This window comes from Narcine bancroftii, chromosome 2 (assembly GCF_036971445.1).
Source record: "Narcine bancroftii isolate sNarBan1 chromosome 2, sNarBan1.hap1, whole genome shotgun sequence".
In the NCBI taxonomy this organism is placed as follows: domain Eukaryota; kingdom Metazoa; phylum Chordata; class Chondrichthyes; order Torpediniformes; family Narcinidae; genus Narcine; species Narcine bancroftii.
This window is the reverse complement of record NC_091470.1, coordinates 254,136,853-254,163,658: the sequence shown is the minus strand read 5'-3', so window position 1 is coordinate 254,163,658 and position 26,806 is coordinate 254,136,853.

The following is a 26,806-nucleotide window of genomic DNA, read 5'->3' as shown; positions in this document are numbered from 1 at the left end:
GATAATCAAGGTTTCTGTGGGGTTTTTTAAACACCCACACACCTATATTTGTAAGTCAAACAAGAAAGTCTGCAGACGCAATATTACTTTGAAGCTTTAAGTTTAACACATGGAGGTGCGGACGTGTAGTTGAAACAAAAAACCTGGCCACAATAATACATTCTGCGCCCAAAGGGAGCAAGGTGCTTCTCAATCGCTTGTGGGAATTAAATTTGTAATTTTTCACAAGACTCGACCTTCCGCTTTCCTTGCCTTTGGGAGGCATGTTTGAAATCTGTGGGGGGATGAGGGGGGGAGAAGACAAGTGGGTCGCTGCTCCCCACGGAACACCTGGGCACAAGACTGGAACAGCCACAGCTTTCCCGCAGAGGTTAAAACACATGCACACGGGAAATACGATCCTGACATTAAATCCTCAATTTCACCCATTTTCCCTGGTATATGGTAAGTAAACGGCGTGTACTGGGGGTGAGAGGAAAGGTCTCTTCGTTGGCCAAGTGTGGTTCGTCTCAAACTTCCCCCTCAGGGTCGAGTGATCCCAACAACTAGCATGGGAAATCTGCCTCCAAGTCCGTGCTGGGGTAAACTGAGAGAACACGTGACAGTTTCCATTCCCCATTGAGACCTGGTTGCTGGAGGAAATTAAACTTATTATTTAGTTCATCTTTAAGGTTATAATTTCTTCTTGTGTGCTTTTGGGTCAGGGCAGCCGTGCGCCATGCCATCCTGGGTGGTTTTCACAGCTGAGGGCCAGGCTCCCAGTTGAAGGCAATGTCAACAGCCACGTTGGAATAAATGGATGTCATCATTGCATGTCTGTTTTTGAAATGCAATGACTGCTAGAACCTAAAAATAAAACGCAGTTCAAAGGGAGACGCAAAATGTGCAGTGACTTAAAATGACTCAAGACACAAAAACTCGACCAAACGTGACCGGTGATAGTGAAATATAAAACATTTGCATAGTTAGTGGAGACAATGCAGGCACATAGGACCACCCCCTTCCTTCCCCACCCCCCCAAAAAAACCACCTACACGCGAAGGTAACATTTTGGGCACCGAAATACAAAGAGTTTGTAGGTCACACATGGTGTGATCGGCCTCTTGCTTTGAGGGGAGCACTGTCCCTCGGTGATCAGGCTCCATGCTGAGCCTTTCACTTCGATGTTCAAGGGTAAAAAAACATAAGTGTTACTTCCTCTAGGCGAAGGGTGGGTGCAGATTAGGGCTTATATTTTTATTTCTCAACGAACTTGTCCAAATCTGTCCGGCATGTCTTCCTATCTAGTCATTCTCAGCTTTCCGTCGTGAGCTTAAGAACGACTACGATTTGTCTCCAGCCTCTCACCCATCCCTTTTGGGAGATGGCTTCAGGAGGCTTCTCGGCCTTGACGCACTGCAGACGACGTCAAGGCAGCGTAGGCGGGACTAGGCCACAGTCCCGAAGAGCCAGCGTTCGCTCGGACGTGGGTATCCAACACCTGGCACGTTCATGTGACAGAAAGGCGTCCTCTCCACAGCCACCTGAACGTGCCAGCTACACTCTCCCAGCCGCGACTGCCGGCACATGTTCTACCGTCCGAGCACCTGAAAGTAGCTCAAGACTCCGAAGTTGGAAAAAGTTAGAGAGCCAGAGCACGTAGAACCAAGTGGCCTTTTGTTATGTGCAGGCGAGTTCTTATTAACACATTTGCAATTTGTCACTCCTCAACACCTCTCAGTCTTTTGGTTCCAAAGAATGTGGATAAAATCTTCTGAATTCCTCCCATACTCCCCTCAGCAACCTACAATGCATCACAGGTGCACCAGGTGTTTTATCTACTTTAAGTGCAGAGGCTTTTCTGGTATCTCATCTTCATCAATTTTCAGCCCATCCAGAATCTTGATACATCTTGTTACACAGACCCTCCAGCAACACCTGCTTCCTTGATGAAGGCGGTGTAAAGTATTTATTTGGCAGCCCTGTGCCTCCATGAGCACATTTCCTTTTTGTTCTCTGATCATTAGCATGCTTGCGTTGGCTGTAAACACAGCTTCTCCCCTTCTCTATTTTTTCAGAAATATGTGGAACATTTTCTACAATCATTTTTTGTACTTTTCTCTATGGCCTGGTCTGTTTGGTTATTGTTATTGCAACAGTACTCCTCACACTGTTGTTTTATTTGTTTCTTTTTGGGTTAATTTGCCTGGATTGCTCACAAACACAGTTTTTTTTTAAAAATGTATTTCTCTACACATGACAATGAAATAATTAAATTCTATTCCTGCCTTTTCATCCCCGTTATTGCTCAACATCCCAATCCTGCATGGTTAATGACATATGCAACACCCAACTTTGTTTAATGTGCTTCTTACATTTATGTTCTGTCATGAAGGCAGCCAGCCAACATCATAAATGACCCCCATCACCCAAGTCAAACCTCTTCCCACTGCTCTCCTCAGCCAGAAGGTACTAAAGCTTGAGTCCAGCACCTGTAGGTTGAAAAACAGTTAATATCCAACACTAGCCCCTTACTGCACGAATCAGAAAGTACTCTGAAACCAACAAAAAATCGGTTTGCATTATTGAAATGTCACTTTTTTGATACACTAACTAGAACTGTGACTATTTGTCTTTCTATCCTTTTTCTTTCTTGGCATATTGTAGTAAATTAATGAATCTTTTTGTATGTAGCAAATAAGTGTTTTGTTGCATTTCAAAGTTCAGATTTATTGTCAGTACATACATGACATCACAGACAACCCTGAGATTTATTTTCCTGCGGGAGAGGCAGGATTATCACTTACTGGTAGTACAAAATGAATTATACTCAATGTACACATGTAAACAAATAAAGAAATGTAAACAAACTGCAACAATCAGGAGGACAGATAGGGGATTCTGTGGATACAATAAAGAAAACCAGATGGTGGTTTGCCTCCCTGGTGCCAGGGTCTGGGATGTAACTTCTCATGTCCATGACATCCTAAAGGGGGAGGGTAATGAGCAGAGGTCATGGTACATGTTGGTACCAACAACATAGGGAGGAAGAGTTAAGTTGTCCTAAAAAAAATGAATACAGGGAGTTAGGTAGGGAGCTAAAAAGAAGGACCGTAAAGGGGGTAATCTCTGGATTACTTCCTGTGCCACGCAATAGTGAGGGCAGGAATAGCATCAGATGGAGGATGAATGCGTGGCAAAAGGGATGGAGTAAGGGGCAGGGATTCGAGTTTTTGGATCACTGGGACCTGACCCGAATGGACTGGTTACATCTGAATTTCAGAGGGTTTAAAGTAGTATGGTTGGGGGGAAGGGAACCAAATAAAGGAGAATAGCAAAGAGCAGGTTTGTCCACAAATAGAGAAGGCTTGTAGATAAAGTTTGGGAGTGGATAGACAGGTGATCGAGAAAGATAAGGATCGGTGCCATGATGGAGGCGGGATGACGGTAATAGATAATAAAGTTGTCCGTAAGGATGGGCATAAGCAGAAAGTAAGATGTGGGAAATCTCTGAAGTGCATTTATTTTAATGCGAGGAGTATAGTAAGGAAGGTGGACGAACTGAAGGTGTGAATAGACACTTGGCAGTATGACGTGGTGCTGATTAGTGAGACGTGGTTGCAGGAGGGATGTGACTGGCAGCTAAATATTCTGGGATTTTGGTGTGATAGAATTAGAGGGGTAAGAGGGGGTGGTGTGGCATTGCTTGTCAGGGAAAATATTACAGCGGTGCTGATGCGAGATAGATTGGAGGACTCATCAACAGAGGCGGTATGGGTGGAATTAAAAAATGGAAAAGGTGAAGTTTCAATTATAGGAGTGTATTATAGACCTCTTAGTGGGGAGGGAGAAATAGAGGAGCAAATTTGTAAGGAAATAGCTGAGATTTGTAATAAACATAAGGTTGTGTGGATTTTAATTTTCCTAATATAGATTGGAAAACGCATTCTGTGAAGGGGTGGATGGATTAGAATTTGTAAAATGTGTGCAGGATAGTTTTTTGCAGCAATATGTTGAGGTACCCATGAGAGAAAGGGCAGTATTGGGGAATGAGATAGGGCAGGTGAATGAGGTGTGTGTTGGGGAGCACTTCGGATCCAGTGATCATGGTACCATTAGTTTCAATGTAATTATGGAAAGGGATTGATCTGGTCCGACGATTAAAGTTTTTGAGTGAGGGAAAGCAGATTTGATGATATGGGAAGGGATTTGCAAAGAGTAGTTTGGGCTGATTTGTTTTATGGAAAGAAGGTAGAGGAGAATTGGAGGGCATTTAAAGGTGAGATTTTGAGGGTGCAGAATCTTTATGTTCCTGTTAGGATAAAAGGCAGGGCCAAAAGTTTGAGAGAGCTGTGGTTTTCAAGGGAGATTAGAAAGCTGGTTCAAATTAAAAGGGAGGCCTACATTAAATACAGGAAGCAAGATATGGATGAGATGTTTCGTAAATACATGGATTGTAAAAAGAAGTTTAAGAAAGAAATAGGATAGCGACAAGAAGGTATGAGGTGGCTATAGCGAATAGGGTGAAAGTAAATCCGAAGGGTTTTTCCAAATATGTGAATAGCAAAAGGAGAGTGAAGGATAAAATTGGTCCATTAGAGAATCAGAGCGGGCAAATGTATGCAGAGCCAAATGAGATGGGGGAGATATTGAATGAGTTCTTCTCTTCAGTATTCATTAGAGAAAAGGATATGGAATTGTGTAGCATAAGAGAGGCAAAAGGGGTAATTATAGAAAATGCAGGGATTAGGAAAGAGGGTGTGATGGAACTTTTGAGGCATATAAAGGTGGATAAGTCTTCAGGTCCCGACAGAATTTTCCCGAGGTCCTTGAGGAAAGTCAGGGAGGAAATAGCGGAGGCTCTGACAGTGATTTTTCAATGGTCACTGGAGGAAGGCATGGTGCCGCAGGATTGGCATGTTGCAAACGTGGTTCCTCTGTTTAAAAAAGGCTCCAAGTTTAGGCCCAGCAATTAAATTTGACGTTGGTGATTAGTAAACTAATGGAAAATATTCTTAGAGATAATATGTGTAAGTATCTAGAGGGGCAGGGACTGATCAGGGACACCCAACATGGGTTTGTGCAGGGAAGGTCATGTTTAACAAATCTTGTTGAATTTTTTGAGGTGACTAGGAAGGATGATGAGGGTAGAGCAGTAGATGTAGTCTATATGGATTTCAGTAAGGCCTTCGATAAGGTTCCACATGGAAGTTTGGTAAGGAAGGTTCAGGCACTATGTATTAATGTTGAGATAGTCAGATGGGTTCAACAATGATTAGAAGGTAGATGCCAGAGAGTCATGGTTGATAACTGACTGTCAGGGTGGAGGCTGATGATGAGCGGTGTGCATCAGGGCTTGGTGTTGGGTCCCTTGTTGTTTGTCATTTACGTTAAGGATTTGGATGATGAAGTGGTAAATTGGGTTAGTAAATATGTGGATAATACAAAAATAGGGGGAATTCTGGATAGAGAAGATGATTTTTGGGGACTGCAGAAGGATTTGGACTGCTTAGAAGAGTGGGCTGAAAGATGGCAGATGCAGTTTAATATCGATACGTGTGAAGTGCTTCATTTTGGGAAAAATAATCAAAGGACATGCAGTGAAGGGGAGGGTATTGAGGAATGCAGAGGAACAGAGATCTTGGAATAACCGTTCATTGCTCTTTGAAAGTGGATGCTCATGTAGATAGGATGGTAAAGGCGGCTTTTGGTATGCTGGCCTTTATAAATCAAAGCATGGAATATAGGAGGTGGGAGGTGATGTTGAGACTGTTCAAGGCATTGCTGAGGCCAAATTTGGAATACTGTGTGCAGTTCTGGTCCCCAAATCAATAAGGTAGAGAGGGTGCACAGAATATTTACTAAAATGTTGTCTGGATTGCAGTATCTAGAATACAAAGAAAGATTGAGTAGACTGGGTGCTTATTTCATTGTAGTGTAGAAGGTTGAGGGGGGATTTGATGGAGGTATTTAAAATTATGAGGGGGATAGACAGAGTAGATGTGAATAGGTTCTTCCCCTTGAGGGTAGGTGAGATTGGAACAAGGGGTCATAAGAGTTAGGTAGCAAAAGTTTAAAAGTAACATGAAAGGAAGGTTCTTCACTCAGAGAGTGGTGGATGAGTGGAATAACCTTTTTTTTTTAATTTTTTTATTTTCACACTATAAACCATATACATAGATATTTTTTCTCTTGAATATATAGTGTCATTTTCTCCCCCTTTTTCTCCCCTCCCTTCCCTCCCTCCCTCACCCCCTTTCCCATTTATTTGAAGTTCAATCTATAAGATACATTAAACCCGTTAAACAATATTGTCACTTAATAAAAATAAACAAGAAATTTTACTGAGTCAATTCTTTTCATTGTCTTCTCCTTCTGTCATTTTAGGTGGTGGAAGTCCATGGTAGGATTTCTCTATTGTGTTTCATGTATGGCTCCCATATTTGTTCGAATATTGTGATGTTATTTCTTAAATTATATGTTATTTTTTTCTAATGGAATACATTTATTCATCTCTATGTACCATTGTTGTATTCTCAAGTTGTCTTCTAATTTCCAGGTTGACATAATACATTTTTTTGCTACAGCTAGGGCTATCATAACAAATCTTTTTTGTGCTCCATCCAAATCGAGTCCAAATTCTTTATTTCTTATATTACTTAGGAGGAATATCTCTGAGTTTTTTGGTATATTGCTTTTTGTGATTTTATTTAATATCTGGTTTAGATCTTCCCAAAATTTTTTCACTTTCTCACATGTCCAAATTGCATGAATTGTTGTTCCCGTTTCCTTTTTACAGCGAAAACATCTGTCTGATACTGTTGGGTCCCATTTATTTAACTTTTGAGGTGTGATGTATAGCCTGTGTATCCAGTTATATTGTATCATGCGTAACCTCGTGTTTATTGTATTTCTCATAGTTTCGGAGCATAGCTTTTCCCATGTTTCATTCTTTATCTTTATGTTTAGATCTTGTTCCCATTTTTGTTTAGGTTTACCCTTTGTTTCCTCATTCTCCTTTTCTTGCAGTTTGATGTACATGTTTGTTATAATTTTAAAATTATCATTGTGTCTGTAATCACATATTCAAAATTGCTTCCTTCTGGTAACCTCAGACTGTTTCCCAATTTGGCCTTCAAGTAGGTTTTCAGTTGGTGGTATGCAAACATTGTACCGTGAGTTATATTATATTTATCCTTCATTTGTTCAAGGGATAATAATTTATTTCCCGAAGAACAATTTTCTATTATTTTGATCCCTTTTCTCTCCCATTCTCTGAAGGAAAGGTTATCTATTGTGAAAGGGATTAGTTGATTTTGCATCAATATTAGTTTTGGTAGTTGGTAATTTGTTTTATTCCTTTCTACGTGAATCTTCTTCCAAATGTTGAGCAGATGATGCAATACCAGTGAATTCCTACGTTGCACCAATTTTTCATCCCATTTATATAGTATATGTTCAGGTATCTTCTCCCCTATTTTATCTAGTTCTAATCTGGTCCAATCTGGTTTTTCCCTTGTTTGATAAAAATCTGATAGGTATCTTAATTGTGTGGCTCTATAATAATTCTTAAAGTTTGGTAGTTGTAAGCCTCTTTGTTTGTACCATTCTGTTAATTTATCTAGTGCTATCCTCGGTTTCCCCGCTTTCCATAAGAATTTCCTTATTATTTTCTTTAGCTCCTTGAAGAATTTCTCTGTTAGGTGAATTGGTAATGACTGAAATAGGTATTGTATCCTTGGGAAAATGTTCATTTTAATACAGTTTATCCTTCTTATCAGTGTTAGTGGTAAGTCTTTCCAATGCTCTAAGTCATCTTGTAATTTTTTCATTAATGGATGATCATTTAGTTTATATAGATGGCCGAGATTTTTATTTAGTTGTATACCTAGGTATCGCATTGCTTGTGTTTGCCATCTAAATGGTGATTCTTTCTTAAACTTTGTGAAATCCGCATTATTCATTGGCATTGCTTCACTTTTATTTGCATTGATCTTGTACCCTGATAGTTCTCCATATTCCTTCAATTTCCTATGTAATTCTTTTATTGATATTTCTGGTTCTGTTAAGTATATTATAACGTCATCTGCAAATAGACTGATTTTATATTCCTTCTCTTTTATTTTTAATCCCTCTTATTTTATTTTCTGTTCTTATCAGTTCTGCTAGTGGTTCTATAGCTAACGTGAACAGTGAGGGAAACAGTGGACATCCCTGCCTTGTTGATCTGCTTAAGTTAAATTGTTTTGATATATATCCATTTACTGTCACTTTCGCCAATGGCCCCTTATATAATGCTTTAATCCAATTAATATATTTCTCTGGTAGGCTGAATTTTTGTAGTACTTTAAATAAATAATTCCATTCTACTCTGTCAAAGGCCTTCTCTGCGTCTAAAGCAACCGCTACTGTTGGAGTTTTATTTCCTTCTACTGCATGAATTAAGTTAATAAATTTACAGATATTGTCCGATGTTCGTCTTTTTTTAATAAATCCAGTTTGGTCTAGATTTACTATTTTTGGTACATAGTCGGTCAATCTGTTTGCTAATAGTTTAGCTATTATCTTATAATCTGTGTTAAGAGGAGATATTGGTCTATATGATGCTGGTGCTAGTGGATCTTTCCCTGTCATTGGTATTACTGTAATTATTGCTGTTTTGCATGAATCTGGTATGTTTTGTGTTTTATCAATCTGGTTGATTACTTCCAGGAGCGGAGGAATTAATAAGTCTTTAAATGTTTTATAGAATTCTATTGGGAATCCATCCTCTCCTGGTGTTTTATTGTTCGGTAGTTTTTTTTAATATCTCCTGTACTTCTTCTATTTCAAATGGTTTTATTAATTTATTTTGCTCCTCTGTTTGTAATTTCGGTAGTTCAATTTTAGTTAGAAATTCATCTATTTTGTCTTCTTTCCCTTCATTTTCAGTTTGATATAGTTGTTCGTAGAATTCCCTGAAGTTTTCATTGATCTCCGTTGGATTATATGTAATTTGTTTGTCCTTTTTCCTTAATGCCAATACCATTCTTTTAGTTTGTTCTGTCTTAAGCTGCCACGCTAGAATTTTGTGCGTTTTTTCTCCTAGCTCATAATATTTCTGTTTTGTCTTCATTATGTTCTTCTCCACCTTATATGTTTGTAGTCTTTCATATTTTGTTTTTTTGTCTGCCAATTCTCTTCTTTTAGTTGTATCTTCCTTTATTGCTAATTCTTTTTCTGTATTTGTTATTTCCCTTTCCAACTGTTCTGTTTCCCGATTGTTGTCCTTCTTCATCTTAGTTACATAACTTATTATTTGCCCTCTGATGAACGCTTTCATTGCGTCCCATAGTATAAACTTATCTTTCACTGATTCTGTATTTATTTCAAAATACATTTTAATTTGTCATTCAATTAATTCTCTAAAATCCTGTCTTTTAAGTAGTATGGAGTTTAATCTCCATCTATACATTCTTGGTGGGATGTCCTCTAGCTCTATTGCCAATAACAGGGGTGAGTGATCCGATAATAGTCTAGCTTTGTATACCATTTTCCTAACTCTCCCTTGAATGTGGGCTGATAACAAGAGTAGGTCTATCCTTGAGTATGTTTTGTGTCTACCCGAATAATATGAATATTCCTTTTCCTTTAGGTGTTGTTTCCTCCATATATCCAAAAGTTGCTTTTCTTGCATCGATTTAATTATAAATTTGGTTACTTTGTTCTTTCTGTTAGTTTTTTTTCCAGTTTTATCCATATTTGAGTCCAAATTAAGATTAAAATCCCCTCCTATTAGTACGTTCCCTTGCGTATCTGCTATCTTCTAAAAGATATCTTGCATAAATTTTTGATCTTCTTCATTAGGTGCGTATACATTGAGTAAATTCCAAAATTCTGAATATATCTGACATTTTATCATTACATATCTCCCAGCTGGATCTATTATTTCCCCTTCTATTTTGATTGGTACATTTTTATTGATTAATATAGCTACTCCTCTGGCTTTTGAATTATATGATGCTGCTGTTACATGTCCTATCCAATCTCTCTTTAATTTCTTGTGTTCCACTTCAGTTAGATGTGTTTCTTGTACGAATGCTATATCAATTTTTTCTTTTTTCAGTAAATTTAACAGTTTCTTCTTTTTGATTTGGTTATGTATTCCATTAATATTTAAAGTCATATAGTTCAACATAGTCATTTCATACTTTATCTTTCCTTTCCGTTTCCTCATCACCACCTTCCCTTCTTATCCATTTCTGCTTTTTTTTTTGAACACATTATAAGACAACATTTCTAAAATATAAAATATTTCCACTATTCTCATATCTAAAATTCCTTTAACCCCAATAGTCCCTCCCCTTTCTGAGTTGCCCTTTGTCCTTTGTCAGGCAACCACATCTCCCCTCTCCATTTGGATTTGCGAATCCGCTCACAAGCATCAACTGATTTCGCAGTGACTGTTATTCTTCCCCACCCAGCCCCCCCCCAGAAAAGATTTTAATCTTCATATATAACAAAGGTCACTCTCTTAATTCCCTCCTTACTTCCTTTCTTTCCCTTCTTAGTTCTTACTTATACTCTATTTTTATATATATATATATATATATATATATATGTATATATATGTAGTTTGTTGTCATTTTTGTTCTTGTTACATCTCTTCATCTTTCTGTCTGTTTTGTAGTTGTTCTGCAAATTTTCGTGCTTTTTCTGGATCCGAGAATAGTTTGCTTTGCTGCCCCGGGATAACTATTTTAAGTACCGCTGGGTATTTTAACATAAATTTATAACCTTTTTTCCATAGGGTCGTTTTTGCTGCATTAAACTCCTTCCTCTTCTTCAGGAGTTCAAAACTTATATCTGGATAGAAAAAAATTTTTTGACCCTTGTATTCCTGTGGTTTTTTTGTCTTCTCTTATTTTTTTCATTGCCTTCTCCAATATATTTTCTCTTGTTGTATATTTACTAGAATGGATCTTGGTTTTTGTTGTGGTTGTGGTTTAGGGGCTAATGTTCTGTGTGCCCTTTCTATTTCCATTTCTTCCTGTAATTCTGGTCTTCTTAGGACCCTGGGGATCCATTCTTTTATCAATTCTTTCATATTTTTGCCTTCTTCATCTTCCTTAAGGCCCACTATCTTTATATTGTTTCTTCTATTATAATTTTCCATTATATCTATCTTCTGAGCTAACAGCTCCTGTGTTTCTTTAACTTTTTTATCAGATTCTTCTAATTTCTTTTTTAAGTCATCTACCTCCATTTCTATGGCTGTTTCTCGTTCTTCCACCTTGTCTACTCTTTTTCCTATTTCTGTCATGACCATCTCTAATCTATTCACTTTTTCTTCTGTACTTTTTATTCTTCTTTTTATTTCACTGAATTCTTGTGTCAGCCATTCTTTTACTGTTTCCATATATTCTTTAAAGAATTTTTTATCCATGTACTGTCCCTTCCCTTCATCTTCCATTTCTCTGTGTAGAGTTTGATGTTCTCCCTCCTCTTCTTCTGAGTCCACTCCAGGATCTGTGTCCTTACCTCTGTCTCTTCTGATTTTCTTGTTGAGTTGTTTATTTTATTTTGTTGGGTATTTTTGTTCTTCTTATTTTTATAGTGGAATGAACTTCTTGAAGAAGTGATTGCAGCAGGTTCAGTTTTGTCATTTAAGAGAAGATTGGATAAGTGGATGGATGTGAGGGAATTGGAGGGTTATGGACAGGGAGCGGGTAGGTGGGGCAAGAGGAGATCACTTAAATTGGTGCGGACTAGAAGGGGTGAGATGACCTGTTTCCATATTGTGATGTTATATGGTTGTAATAGAAAGAGAAAAAAACAAGTAGAATCCTTAAAGGAGTCTCCGATTCTACAATGCAGCTTGTCAGCACACTTTCCACTACATAGCTGCAGAAGTTTACTAGTTTTTGATGTCATACGAAACCTCTGCAAACTCCTGAGAAAGTAGAGGTGCTGATGAGCTTTCTTCGAAACGCCATTAGGGTGTTGAATCCAGGAAAGATCCTCTGAGATAGTGACTCCCAAGAACTTAATCTTGCTCACCTCTCCAACTCTGATGCCTTAATTATTGCTGGATCATATACCTCTAGTTTTCCCTTCCTGAAGTCAATAATCAGCTCCTTGGTTTTGGTGAGATTGAGTGTGAGGTTTTTAGTGCACCATTCGGTCAGGCTTTTAATCTCCCTCCTGTATGCTGACTCATCACAGCTTTTTTAAATAAACTGCTACCGCAAATTTGTAAACGGTGTTGGTATTGTATTTTGTATTGTATTTGTCTATAATATCATAAGCTCTAAATTACCAACTAACCTTCTGGTCATCTTTCCTTGTATGACTCAATTTTAAAATTTGTCTTGCAACAAAGATTTCAAATTCCTGCAGAAATTTTGCTGCATTAGAGGCTGCATAAATGCAAATGTTGCTATTTCATCGTTCAGTATTAGGACCAGTAATGGAAATGCATCTTCAACACTCCACTGTCTTGAATGATACTCATAACGATAATTTAATCTGGGCCTGAGTCCTAGGAACCTTCAACTCATATGGGAAAATTCATGAGAGGTTGCACATTATTGAAGTTGTTTGCACACTACTTTTTATTTCTTGTTCTGTTATGATTTATATTTCCCAAACTTTTCTTTATATTTTCACTTGTGTTTAGTGCTACTTTCCTGTGACCATACCCATTCCATTACTGTAAACTTCCCTATTAACCATTAACAAACCTTCACTCAAGAGCATTGTACCTGAATCAAGCTGGGCCGATCTGTTCAGCCCACGACTAATCTCACTATCTCGAGAATCAATCCTAATGTCTCAGGATCATTTCTTCATCCCCACATCCACCTGGGCAGTCTTCATATTTCTATGCCAACTAATGTGCTTTTACTACCTGTGTTATTGGTACCATAAGGACCAGGAGCTCCTTTTAGAATTCTTTTAGGAATGTTCTACAACTATTCTACAAAACCTTTGCAGTGCCAGAGATCAGGACTGGACCGGGGTTCTAATCCCACGCTGTCTGAAAGGAGTTTGTATGTTCTCCCATGTCTGCATGGGTTTCCTCCAGGGGCTCCAGTTTCCTCCCACTGTTCAAAAAAATATACCAAGGCTGTAGGGTAATGAGGTGTAAATTGGGGGGGCGGGGGGGGAGGAACATGGGCTCGAGGGCCAAAATGACCTGTGACTGGGCTGTATGTCTAAAAAAATGTTTTAATTAAATTTTAAAAACCTTTAACCTGGGCATCAGGGAGGGAACAAAAGACACTGAGATGCTGGAGGAACTCAGCTGGTCTATTTCCGTATCTATCGGAAACAAAGATATATTGCTGACGTTTTGGGCCTGAGCTTTTCTTCCAGGGAAAAGCCATAGATATGGAATAGACCAGCTGAGTTCCTCCAGTATTTTGGAGTTTTAACTACAATTACAACATCTGCGGCTCTCTTTTCTATAGATTTCCATACAACTATGAATCATTCTCCTCATTCTGTTAAAATCTATGAACTATTTGCTCTAAGACTCTTAATGAAAGCTAATTAATGACATGTTAGTGTTGTGATGGGGATAACATTGAGATAAAATGCTAATTTGAATCTATTTTACTCTTTTTATAAATAAAATCTGATTGAAATGTATAAAGCTTTCACTAATAACACTACAAGTATATTCACTTTGTCACTGAATTAATATCATAAAGAGTAGCAGAGCAGAGTACCTCAACAGGTAACATACCTGACGGGTGCCCCACGTACAAGGTCCATGTTTTAAAGCTGGAATTAATGTCTCTTAATTATGGCATGAAGGTTTAGTGGATTGCATGTTTTGGGAGGTGCTCACTCCACAGCCTAAGAGAATGCAAGCAGAATGGGAATAAAGTAAGACCAATTAAAAAATAACAGGCAGATAGTGTGATTTAGTACCTTATTTATCCATTCTATGTTGTCCCATGTGTTGTTGAGTGGTAGAATCTAGGAAGAATTGATGGAAATCTGGGGAGAGTAAAAGAGGGATAGGTTAAATGAGTACAGGCTCAGTGGGCCAGAGGTTCTAGATCCTTTATGACTGGTTGGTTTTCTTTCTGAATCCTACAAATAGCAACTACCCTGTAATTTGAAAGCACAGTATAACATGCTACAGCAGGTGTATTGTTCAAGTTCATTGTCATCTGTATGTACGGATATAACCCAATGAAAAGCATATCTCTAGACCAACATGCAGACGCAGTACACCCAATACACAATCATCATGTATATAAATATAATGTATGGGTTCCTAGAATTGTTCAGCAGTCACCCACTGTGGGAAGAAGCTGTCTCCCAGCCTGGGAGTCCTGGTTTTTATGCTTCTGTGCCTCTTCCTTGAAGGTAGTTCCTCTACGGTACTGAGGCCTGGATGGTAAGATGATTCTCTGAGCCTTTTTAAGCACTGCTCCCTGTAGATGTCATTGATGCAGGGAAGGGATACCCCAATGATCTCCTCTGTACTGACCTCCGCTCTAATGGATTGCAACTACCATACCACACTATGATGCAGCCAGCCAGGACACTCTCTACTGTGCTCCTGTAGAATATTGTTTGGAGAGTGGCGGGTAGCCTTGCCCACCTCAACCTCCTTGGGAAGTGTAGATGCTGCTGTGCCTTTCTGACTACTGAGGAGCTCTTGGTTGACATGTAAATTAATGTCAAGGAATTTTGTGCTCCCCACTCTGCTGTGAAACACTTCCTTTCACATGATAGAAATAAAAGTTAGTCTGGGACGTATCTCTTTGTGTAAAACTGACTTCTGCCTCTTGTTGAGTGTTACTTAACTGCAGATCATGAGTATTGTAAATGATTCTTCTATTTTCCAGGTGGGAAGAGTTATGTAATCACTGAGAAATCGGGATCAATTCTGACTATTGGGCTTAACAGGCCAGAGGCAAGGAATGCTGTAAACAGGAGCACAGCCCACCAACTACTGGAAGCATTCACAGTTTTTGGAGCAATAAGGCTCTAACTGCAGCTGTATTATATGGGAAAGGTTTGTTTATTATCTCCAACATCATTGGTCATAAATTGTCCTGCACCCACAGGTTCTCGAACTAACTATGTACCCACTGCAATCTAAATACACCACCATACGGAAGATTGATTGAAGTAGAGGATTCAATGCTCATCCTGACTGCCCCCTCATTTTAAAATAATTCCAAACCCATTCATGACAATATTAGCTCAGACTTTCATTGAATGGCATTTCATAATTTATATCTTTATCTGCATAAATTAATACTCTTATACCCCAGTGTTTAAGATCTGTGTGCACTTTTGGAATCCATACCTAAAATAAGTATACACTTGGCTTGGAGTAAATCCTGGATCAAATCACTGGATTGATTCTGGGGTAAGGGGTTGCCCAATGAAGAGGGGCTGTGGAAGATAGGTCAACCCACACTGGAGTGAGAGGGGATGATAGGTAGATGGAACTGGGTGGAATGAGGGGATGGGAAAGGTAAACAAAGGGAGAAGAATACAAGGTAATCTATCTCAACCCTTATCCACACCTCCACCCCCAACCTCGACCTGCTATACAATATCTCCACCTTTTGCCATCACAGATGCTTGATCTGCTGATTTCCTCCAGCATTCTGTTTTTTTTGCTCCAGATTCCAGAATCTGCAGTCTCTTTTGCCTTCAATTTTTGGTGATAGTTTGATGAGAGCAAGGCAGTGCTCTCAATACTTTGGAGAATTTATCTCCTAACACTTCTCAACATTGGCTGTAACTCCTGGTCTTTCTTGCCCATTTGTTTCATGATGCAGGTCATCAGATTATGTGTCTTATTTGTGTCAATTAGTCTGTAAACAGCTTCAATGATGTACCCTCTCTCATGAGTTTTCCAATAGGAGTTGATCGGACCCAGATTAAATTACAATCATGAGCCTCATTCAAGATGGTGGACTGTTGAGGATGTATTTCTAATATTCTTCCTAAAGTTGAAAGATTTAACAGCAACATGTGCATTTATGCAGCCTGTAAAACAGCAAAAATTCCAAAGGAATTTGAAATCTTTGTTACGAGATCAATCTTAAATTTGAGTCATATAAGGGAAGATGACCATGAGGTTAGTATTGAAGAAGGAGAGAGTCCAGGGAGGGAATTCCAGGAACCAAGAACTTGGCTGCTGCTGAGAAGTGATTCATATTGGGGATGCATAAGGTGTGAGAATTGGATAATGTAGTGTAGAAAATATGGGGTATGCAAAGGAATGCTGGTTACTTTGGAATTACAGTGTCACATCCCTGTTTATGCATTTTAGTTTGGTGTGGGAGATCCTCAGACTTGGTCATGTTCCTAATGAGGTCGTGGCACAATGGTCTTTTAGGACCATTGGTCAATATTCTGCTAGAATGGCGTGGTGAAGTTAGCACATCTTCTCACTATGATGAACCCAGCTTCCTCCAAGCTGTTGAACCAGCATCTGCTCCAGGTCAGTCTCTGGTCAGATGTGATTCCCCAGGAAGCTGGTTTAGGAGAAGGGGGGGTGGGTGGGTAAGTAGTGAACAATGCCAAAAAACACTGAAATGCAAAAGGAAATGTCTCTACTTCCTTTCATAGGCAATGTTAAATGGCTTATACTTGACGTGTGAATAACGTGCCACTAGTGTCTAAGGCAAAGTCTTAAAGATATTTCATATCTGAACCATGAATCAATGGAGAGGCCAGCTTATCTGACTCCAATCTGAGAATACCTCTTTTCATTGCCCATTGCCTTATTAGTCTTTTTGCCCATTCTGCTTTGCTACAGTGTACTTTTCCAGTGAACAGATTGCAAGGGATACAATTAATATCAAGGAGATCCTCTTTGAAAGTATACTGAAGACCACCCAGTCATTGAACAGACTGAGGAACTTTGAGTGTCCACAGTTGACTGTTATAGCCTCTCAATGAATGTTCCTTCACCAGCTTGAGCAGGACCTGATGGTGGAGTGGGAGGCTGAGGATTCTGAACTTCCCCAGTACCTAATTGTTTGTCTTCAATGATGGCTGACAAGGTAGCATAGTGAGTTGGTCATACAAGGTCCCTGTCAGTAAGGTGTCATGGACACTTGACATTGTAAGGAATGGCAGCTGTTTCTGTTGGAGAACATTTCAGCATTCTCAGATGTAGGTTGTAATGTCACCTGGGTTACTCACTGGGCCACTGACTAGCAGAATCCATGTGCACCAGCTGTCAGTCATCTCTTGCGCAACATGAAGGAGCTGTGTTCTCTATTGCTTGACTGAAGAGCTTCGGTGAAATCTCAGGTGCAACAGTGAGCTAAAAACTAGGGAACCATTGAAAAAATCTGGAGGATCTGGGACTTGGTGGCTTGGAAGATTGGGAAAAAAAACATCTTATTCTTGAAATTGGTTGCACTAAAAGATTAAAAATTAGGCTTTTCCATAGGGCAGCATGGTTGGCGTAGCAGTTAGTGCATCGCCTTTACAGCGCCAGCAATTGGATCCAGGGTTTCACTCCTGCACTGCCTAAAAGGAGTTTGCACGTTCTCCCCATGTCTGCGTGAGTTTTCCCCGAGGGCTCTGGTTTCCTCCCACTGTTCTAAATGTACTGGAGGGTGTAGGTTAATTGGGTGTAAATTGGGCAGCACGGACTCGAGCTGAAATGGCCTGTTAATGTGCTGAATGTCTAAAATTGAAAGTTGAAAATTTGAAAATCTCCACAACAGGGAGAAACAGAAGTTGTTCATTTAAATATATGATTCTCAAATTATTTTTTAAGTGGCAATGTTACCTTTATAGTAAGAGATCCTGGGAAAAAGGAGGTACATTGGTTGAATTTGGAAAGAACAGATAGGGGAGGAATTACTGGGTGGGGTGAGGGGGGAGGAGTTACTTCATCTATGTCTGCTCCTTTTCTACATTCCCTCCCCCTCAAAGTTGTCTCCTCTGTTTCTCCACCTCTGCCATCTTCATTTATCCTTGGTCTCGAATGAGCACCTCCCCACTTTATACTTATCTTTCCTTCCCAGTTTAACCTCAACCAGTGGTCATAACTTGAAATGTTGAGTGACAATTTATCTCCACAAATGTTGCCTGGCCCACTGTAGGTAATTGCACATTTCTTCACATTATACAGAGACTTAACTTCTTTAGATCTTTCTGTTGTCTCTTTATATCCTCTTTGCAACTTTCTTTCTTATCTGCCTTCGGGTCTTCAACAAATACCCTCTGTGTTTACATCCAAACCATTTATAAAGTTGCAAAAAAGATGTGGTCCTGACACTGATCCTTGCAGTACACTACTTATGACTCCTTGCCAACTAGAAAGAGAACATTTGTTTCCTGTTACCAGCCAACTTACTCTCCATGCCAGTTTTATCCATTGCACCAGGTTTATTCACTATCAAAAGGTTTGACATGTTTCCTCATCAAATGCCTTGTGACAATCTCAATGTGGTACCTCCACTGGTTCCCCTCTATTCTCAGCACGTGATACTTCTTCAAAGGATTAAGCAAGCTGAGCACTATTTCCTCTGCAGAAAACCACACCAACTTTGATTTCCTTGAATCTTTCAGTGTGCTCTCCTGTAACATTTATTACAAATATCTGACAGTATTAAGGTAACCGCCCTGAAGTTTCCATCTTGCCCTTTTGAATAAAGAAGATACAATGCCCTCCATAATGTTTGGGACAGACACTTGTTTTTCTTAATTTGCCCGTGCTCCACAGTTTTAACTTTATAATCAAACAATTCACATGTAATTAAAGTGCACATTCCAAATTTTATTCAAGGTTATTTGTTTATATTTTAGATTGACCATGTAGAAATTAGAGCTTTTTTTTAAAAAAAATGCATAGTCCCCTCATCCTTACCCCTTTACACAGAGGATTCAGGCCAGGTATTACCCATCTTTCGAACATGTCACCTACCTGTGTGAATAGGACGAAGGCAGGTTGGGTGGGGGTCTGAACTTACTCAGCTTTTATCTGCCAAGCTAGGTAGTGTCAGAGGTGAAGTGGGGCTACACATCCTGTCTCTTTTGCTTTGGGAAGCCAGCTTTTTGTGTAAAAGGACTCAATAGTTTGGAAAAGCTTTACTTCTGTTCTGTGTGAACAAGCTTCTAGAGAATGGTCATGTATACAGCAATAGCGTGGCTTTTCAGTGTAAAAAAAAAAGGCTAAATGTTTGAGACATTTGGCTTCACAGGAGCTTTTTCATTGGTGCAGGTGTAAGAAAGCTAGGCTTGCTTCTAAGCTTTTGATCACCTTTGAAGTCTGAAGTTGCCATTTTCAACGTGAGGATCAGAGTTTGTCAAAGAAGCCAATATGAGGATGAAACACAGGAGTAAAACATTAAGAGACATTGCACAAACCTTAGAATTAACAAAAATCAACAGTTTGGAACAATATTATGATAGAACAGTCTGGTGATCTCAAATCACAAAGGAACTGGTATTCCAAGGAACCAACTCTCATCATAACAAAGAAAAATCCCCAAACACACATCTGACAAATCAGAAACACTCTTCAGGGGGCAGGTGTGGAAACATCAATGACTACTGTCTGCAAGACTTCCTCAATAGAAATTCAGAGGCTAAACTGCAAGATGCAAACCATGGCAAAGGTTAGATGCTTTGGATCTTGGGCAGTTCCTTAACTCCTCCAAGCTTTTCTCTTGCCATCACTCTGATACAGGATAATCTTGATCTCATCAGTCCACAAGCCTTTCTCCAGAATTCTGCAGTTTCTTAAATAATTCTTGGCCAACTGTAATCTGGCCATCCTTTCTGTGACTAACCAGTGGTTTGCATCTTGCAGTGCAGCCTCTGTATTTTCTTGTCATAAAGTCTTCTGTGGACAGTAACCGTTGACATACACATCCTGACTCCTGAAGAGAGTTTCTGATCTGTTTGGAGATTTGACTTCATTATGATGAGAACTCTTCTGTCACCAGTTGTGGAAGTCTACCTTGGCATACCAGTCCCTTTGCGATTACTGAGCTCACCGGTACATTCTTTCTTCATAATAATTTTCCAAACTATTGATTTTGATAATTCTAAAGTTTGGGCAATGTCTCTTACTGTTTTATTCTTGTTTTTTTTTTCAGCCACATAATGGCTATGCTTGTTCTAATGCAGAAACAATTATTAAGGTCCAGGGATCTCAATTTCAGGATGAGAGTGGAGAAGTCAGAGTTGTTCTTGGAATAAGGTGGAGAGGGAATTTGATAGAACTAGCCAAGATTGTTACTGGGAAGTGGAGGGAAGTTATTCCCATTTAATAGACAGTGCAAGGAAAAGGGGATACAAATTTAACATTTTGGACAAGAATTTCAAAGGAGGATTGATGCCAAACTTTTTTTTTTTACGTAACTAATGGATTTCTGCCTCTGGTAGAAACCAAATCAACTCATGCCTTCAATAGGGAACTGGATAGGAAAGAGTAAGGGGAATGGAAAGACAGTATTTCTCAGTTAGGAGTCAATGCAGGCCGAATAGTCTCTAGGATTCCGTGCCAATTTCATGTTTCTTTGGTTGAAAAGAGGTTATTGAAATTTAGGAAATGACCAAATAGAAAGTGCAAACAGAATTGGGGAGTCCCATTTGACCCACTTTATTGGAAGCCTTTTGTCAGTGTTTAGAATCCACACTAGACTCTTCCCAATCATCAAGCATGTTTCTGTTCAGTTCTTTTGCATGGAGATCACTGCTACTCTGCCAATACATGGATATATAGTCCAGAACCAGGGTCTTCAGCCTCTACAGTCTGGGCTCAACACCAATTTACACTAATCTGGTTAATCCCATTTTCTTTATTCCTATTCTCATCAAACCCCCTCCCCAACCACAAGATTATACCCCTCACCTGCACACTAGGGACCATTTCCCATGGCCAACTATTCTATCTACCTGCATATCTTTGGGAACACTTTGAGGAAACCCATGTGATGTGCAAACATCACCCACACACAATGCTGGAGGTCAGAACTGAACCAAGAGCCTCTGGTGTTGCACCACTTTGCCACCTGATTGTTGATAAAGATTTAACCCACCTAGCAAAATTGGTGATCAAGAAAATGCTGAGTAGGGATGTAGAGAGAGTGAACAGTAGATGTGGCATCGAAGGTGTGGACCCACCATCCACATCTAAATCATTAAGCTCCATCTGTCATCCTATTTCTTTTGTTTTCTGACACTCTGGAAGGGTTACTTCCAATTTCCTTCAACTTTGTCATTTTTTTTAAATTTTTGCCTTTTTAAATGGTATTCAGATGAATGGAACCCAAGGCGCTGAATGGACCTAATGAGACAGGTGGGTGAGCAGCTGAATATAAATCAAGCAACACATGTAAGGTGTTGCATTTTGATAGGTTAAACCAGGGAAGAACTTGTATGGTGAGTAGTTGGGCCCTGTGGAATGTTGGAGAACAAAAAGCCTTGGGAGTAAAGGTACATAGTTCCATGAAAGTGGTGACACAGGAATATATGATGGTGAAGGAGGTGTTTGGCATGCTTGCCTTCATCAGTCAAGGTGGTGAGAACGAGACAGGGAGATTGTGTTACAAATGTGCAGAATAATCGGGATGCCACAAAGTTTGGCCACTCAAATATGGGAAAAGATACCATTACGTCAGAAAGGGTGGCAAAAAATTCATCAGAATGTCGCCAGGATTGACAGACTTGAATTATAAGGTGATGCTGGGTAAGCTGGGACTTTTCTCCCTGGACCATAGGAGGCTAAGGGGGGGACAGGCCTTACAGAGTTTTATAAAATCACGAGGGGCATAGATAACCTTGGCCCTTTTTCCAGAGTAGGCCCTAGATTTAAGGTGAGAGAGAAAAAAGAGTGGTGGGTTTCAAAACAGGTGACAGAGGGAATGGTAGATGTGAGGGCTGTTACATGGATAGGAAAGATAGGACTAGCCTAGTCAGCATGGACAGGTTAGTTGGAAGGATCTATTTCTGTGGCTACAAATAGAAAATGCATAAAAACATTGAGTTATTCGCAGCTTATTGAAACATGTTGAAATATGAAAAAGACAATAACTAGTAATTCCTGATAATAATCATTGCAATATACATTGTACAGTGCACATGTGCACCAGAATCTTGCTGAAGCTGAACAGGTACTTTGTAAATAAAAACAACTCCAAAATAACATTAAATAACAACTCCAAATCGTACACTTAATTGAATTAAAAATAGGTAATAAATACAAAAATAATATTTCACAGTTGCCCTAGCAAAAGAAAAAGTGTGATTTAACTATATATAGTGCGAGCAGTCCCGGACGGTGTGTGAGCAGTCCAAGAACCTGATTGCTGTTGGTTTTGGACATGGAAAATCTAGGCTTCTGTGGCAAGTAGTCTTTGTCAGATATTCTTGAGCTAAACACTTGTTGGTTCTGATGCAAATCTCCTTTATCTAGTCTTGTCTCAACTGGTGAAAGGCCTGATCATTTGCAAGTTGAGATTTCTAGTCTTCATCAGAAATGGGTGTATGCATGGGGGAAGTCACGTGATGGAGTAGTGGCCGGACGGTGAACTCCAGCCCTCTCCAGAAAAGTTGAAAAAAATAAAGGAAAGCACAAAGGCACTAAAATAAAAATTAAAGTAAAGTGAATATAAAGGTGGAAAGAAGATGGCGACGCAAAAAGAAAAGTCAAAACCAACGGTAAGAAGAGAGGAAGAGAAGACAACGGAAGAAGGAGAAGGCCTTACCTGTTCGAAGAGGCCCGCGGTGGAGAGAGAAACCCGCTCCCTCAGGTCGGTAGAAAGTGGACTACAAAAATGGCTCGCTGAGCCGAGTAAAAGTGCGCAACCGCGCATGCGCGACTCCTCGCGAATGCGTGATGCGCATGCAAAAAAACACACTGACGGGAGGGGCAACCAGCTGGGGAGTCGATCTCCACAGCCGGCAATGACAGCTACAAAGCAGCAGCAGCAAGAGGAGAACATAGAAGACAACAAAAACAAGAAAGAAGAGAAGAAAAAGAAAACAAAGAAACAACAGATGGCCAACCCAGAGGAAGAAGAAGAGGAAGAGGAAGAGTACAGTGAAATGGAAGAAGAAGGGAAAGGCAAGACAATGGATATATTTTCTCTTATTAAAGAATACATGGATTCATTTAAAAAATGGCAAGCACAAGAATTTAGTGATTTAAGAAGAAGAATAAACAGTACAGAAGAGAAAGTGAATAAAATAGATATGACCATATCAGAAATAGGAAAAAGAATGGACAAGGTGGAAGAACGAGAAGCAGCAGTAGAAATGGAGGTAGAGGACTTAAAAAAGAAATTAGAAGAATCTAATAAAAAAGTTAAAGAGACACAAGAGCTGTTAGCTCAGAAAATAGATATAATGGAAAATTATAACAGAAGAAATAATATAAAGATAGTGGGCCTTAAGGAAGATGAAGAAGGCAAGAATATGAGAGAGTTTATAAAAGATTGGATTCCCAGGATCTTAGGATGTCCAGAACTACAGCAAGAAATGGAAATAGAAAGGGCACATAGAGCATTAGCCTTTAAACCACAACCACAACAAAAGCCAAGATCCATTTTAGTAAAATTCCTAAGATATACTACAAGAGAAAAGGTACTGGAGAAAACAATGGAGAAGGTAAGAGAGGACAACAAGCCACTGGAGTACAAAGGGCAAAAAATTTTTATTTATCCAGATATAAGTTTTGAACTCCTGAAGAAGAGAAAGGAGTTCAATACAGCAAAGGCGATTTTATGGAAGAAAGGGTATAAATTTATACTAAAGCATCCAGCGGTATTGAAAATATTTATTCCAGGACAGCAAAACAGACTATTCTCGGATCCAGAGGAAGCACGAAAATTTGCAGAACAATTACAAAATAGACTGAGAGATGAAGACGTGTAACGTGAGTACAAAAGACTGCGAACTAAAAAGACGTGTGTATAGGACTATATACATATATAATAAATATATTACATAAGTGTATGTGCATTTAAAAGAAAATATATAGTGTATAGAGAAGAATTAATGAGGGAAAAAAAGGGGAAGAGAGGAGTAAAGAGGGAATTTAGAGAGTGACCTTTGTTGTATATAAAAATTGAAATCTTTTCTGGGAGAAATTACGGTCACTGCAAAATCAGTTGACGTTTGTGAGTGAATTCGCAAATCCAAATGGAGAGGGGAGATGTGGTTGACCGACAAGGGATAATGGGCAACTCAGGAAGGGGAGGGGACAATGGGGTTAAAGAAATATTAGGTAGGAGAATAAGGGGAATGTTTGATGTGTTAAAAATGTTGTCTTATAAACTGTTGAAAGAAAGAAAGCAGAAAGGGATGAGAAGGAAAGGTGATGATGAGGAAACGGAAGGGAAAGATAAACAAAGTATAAAATGGCTACATTAAACTATATGACTTTAAATATTAATGGAATACATAACCAAATCAAAAGGAAGAAACTGCTAAATTTACTGAAAAAAGAAAAAAATTGATATTGCATTTGTGCAAGAAACACACTTAACTGAAGTGAAGCACAAGAAATTAAAGAGAGATTGGATAGGACATGTAACGGCAGCGTCATATAACTCAAAAGCTAGAGGAGTGGCTATATTAATCAGTAAAAATGTACCAATTAAAATAGAAGACGAAATAATAGATCCAGCAGGAAGATATGTAATGATAAAATGTCAGATATATTCGGAGTTTTGGAATTTACTTAATATATATTCGCCTAATGAAGAAGATCAAAAATTTATGCAGGATATTTTTCTGAAGATAGCAGATACGCAAGGGAATATATTAATAGGAGGGGATTTCAATCTCAATTTGGATTCAAACATAGATAAAACCAGGAAAAAAATTAACAGAAAGAATAAAGTAACCAAATTTATAATTAAATCGATGCAAGAAATGCAACTTTTGGATATATGGAGGAAACAACACCCAAAGGAAAAGGAATATTCATATTATTCGGATAGACATAAAACATATTCAAGAATAGATTTATTCCTGTTATCAGCTTGTATACAAGATAGAGTTAGGAAAACAGAATATAAAGCTAGAATATTATCGGACCATTCACCCTTGATATTGACAATAGAGTTAGAGGATATCCCTCCAAAAATGTATAGATGGAGATTAAACCCCATGCTACTTAAAAGACAGGATTTTAGAGAATTCATAGAAAGACAAATTAAAATGTATTTTGAAATAAATACGGAATCAGTGAAGGATAAGTTTATATTATGGGATGCAATGAAAGCGTTCATCAGAGGGCAAATAATAAGTTACGTAACTAAGATGACGAAGGATTACAATCAGGAAACAGAACAGTTGGAAAAGGAAATAGCAAATATAGAGAAAGAATTAGCAAGGAAGGAAGACACTACTAAAAGAAGGGAATTATAAAAAAATAAAATATGAAACATTTCAAACATATAAGGTGGAGAAAAATATAATGAAGACAAAGCAGAAATATTATGAACTTGGAGAAAAAACGCACAAAATTCTAGCATGGCAGCTTAAGACAGAACAAACTAAAAGAATGGTATTGGCATCAAGGAAAAAAAGAGAAACAGATCACATATAATCCAACGGAAATTAATGAAAATTTCAGAGAATTCTACGAACAATTATACCAAACTGAAAACGAAGGGAAAGAAGGCAAAATAGATGAATTCTTAACTAAAATTGAACTACCGAAATTACAAAAAGAGGAACAAAATAAATTAATAGAACCATTTGAAATAGTAGAAATACAAGAGACAATAAAAAAATCTGACGAATAATAAAACACCAGGAGAGGATGGTCTCCCAATAGAATTCTATAAAACATTTAAAGATTTATTAATTCCTCCCCTCCTGGAAGTAATCAACCAGATTGATAAAACACAAAGCTTACCAGATTCGTGCAAAACAGCAATAATTACAGTAATACCAAAGGCAGGGAAAGATCCACTTGCACCAGCATCATATCGACCAATATCTCTACTTAACACAGATTACAAGATAATAGCTAAATTATTAGCAAACAGATTAGCTGATATGTACCAAAAATAGTAAGTCTAGACCAAACTGGATTCATAAAAAAAAGACGAACAACAGATAATATTTGTAAGTTTATTAACTTAATTCATGCAGTAGAAGGAAATAAAACTCCAACAGTAGCGGTTGCTTTAGACGCAGAGAAGGCCTTCGACAGAGTAGAATGGAATTATTTATTCAAGGTACTACAAAAATTTAGTTTACCAGAGAAATATATTAATTGGATTAAAGCATTATATAAGGGGCCATTGGCAAGAGTGACAGTAAATGGATATGTATCAAAACATTTTAACTTAAGCAGATCAACAAGACAGGGATGCCCACTATCGCCCTTATTGTTCGCGTTAGCTATAGAACCACTTGCAGAACTGATAAGAACAGAAAATAAAATAAAAGGGATAAAAATAAAAGGCAAGGAATACAAAATCAATTTATTTGCAGATGATGTTATAGTATACCTAACGGAACCAGAAACATCAATAAAAGAATTACATAAGAAATTGAAGGAGTATGGAGAAGTGTCGGGATACAAGATTAATGCAAATAAAAGTGAAGCAATGCCAATGAATAATGCGGATTTCTCAAAATTCAAGAAAGAATCACCGTTTAGATGGCAAATGCAAACAATACGATACCTAGGTATACAAATAAATAAAAACCTCAGCCAGCTATATAAACTTAATTATTATCCACTAATGAAAAAAATACAGGAAGATTTAGAGCATTGGAAAGACTTACCATTAACACTAATAGGAAGGATAAACTGTATTAAAATGAACATTTTTCCAAGGATACAATACCTATTTCAGGCACTGCCAATACACTT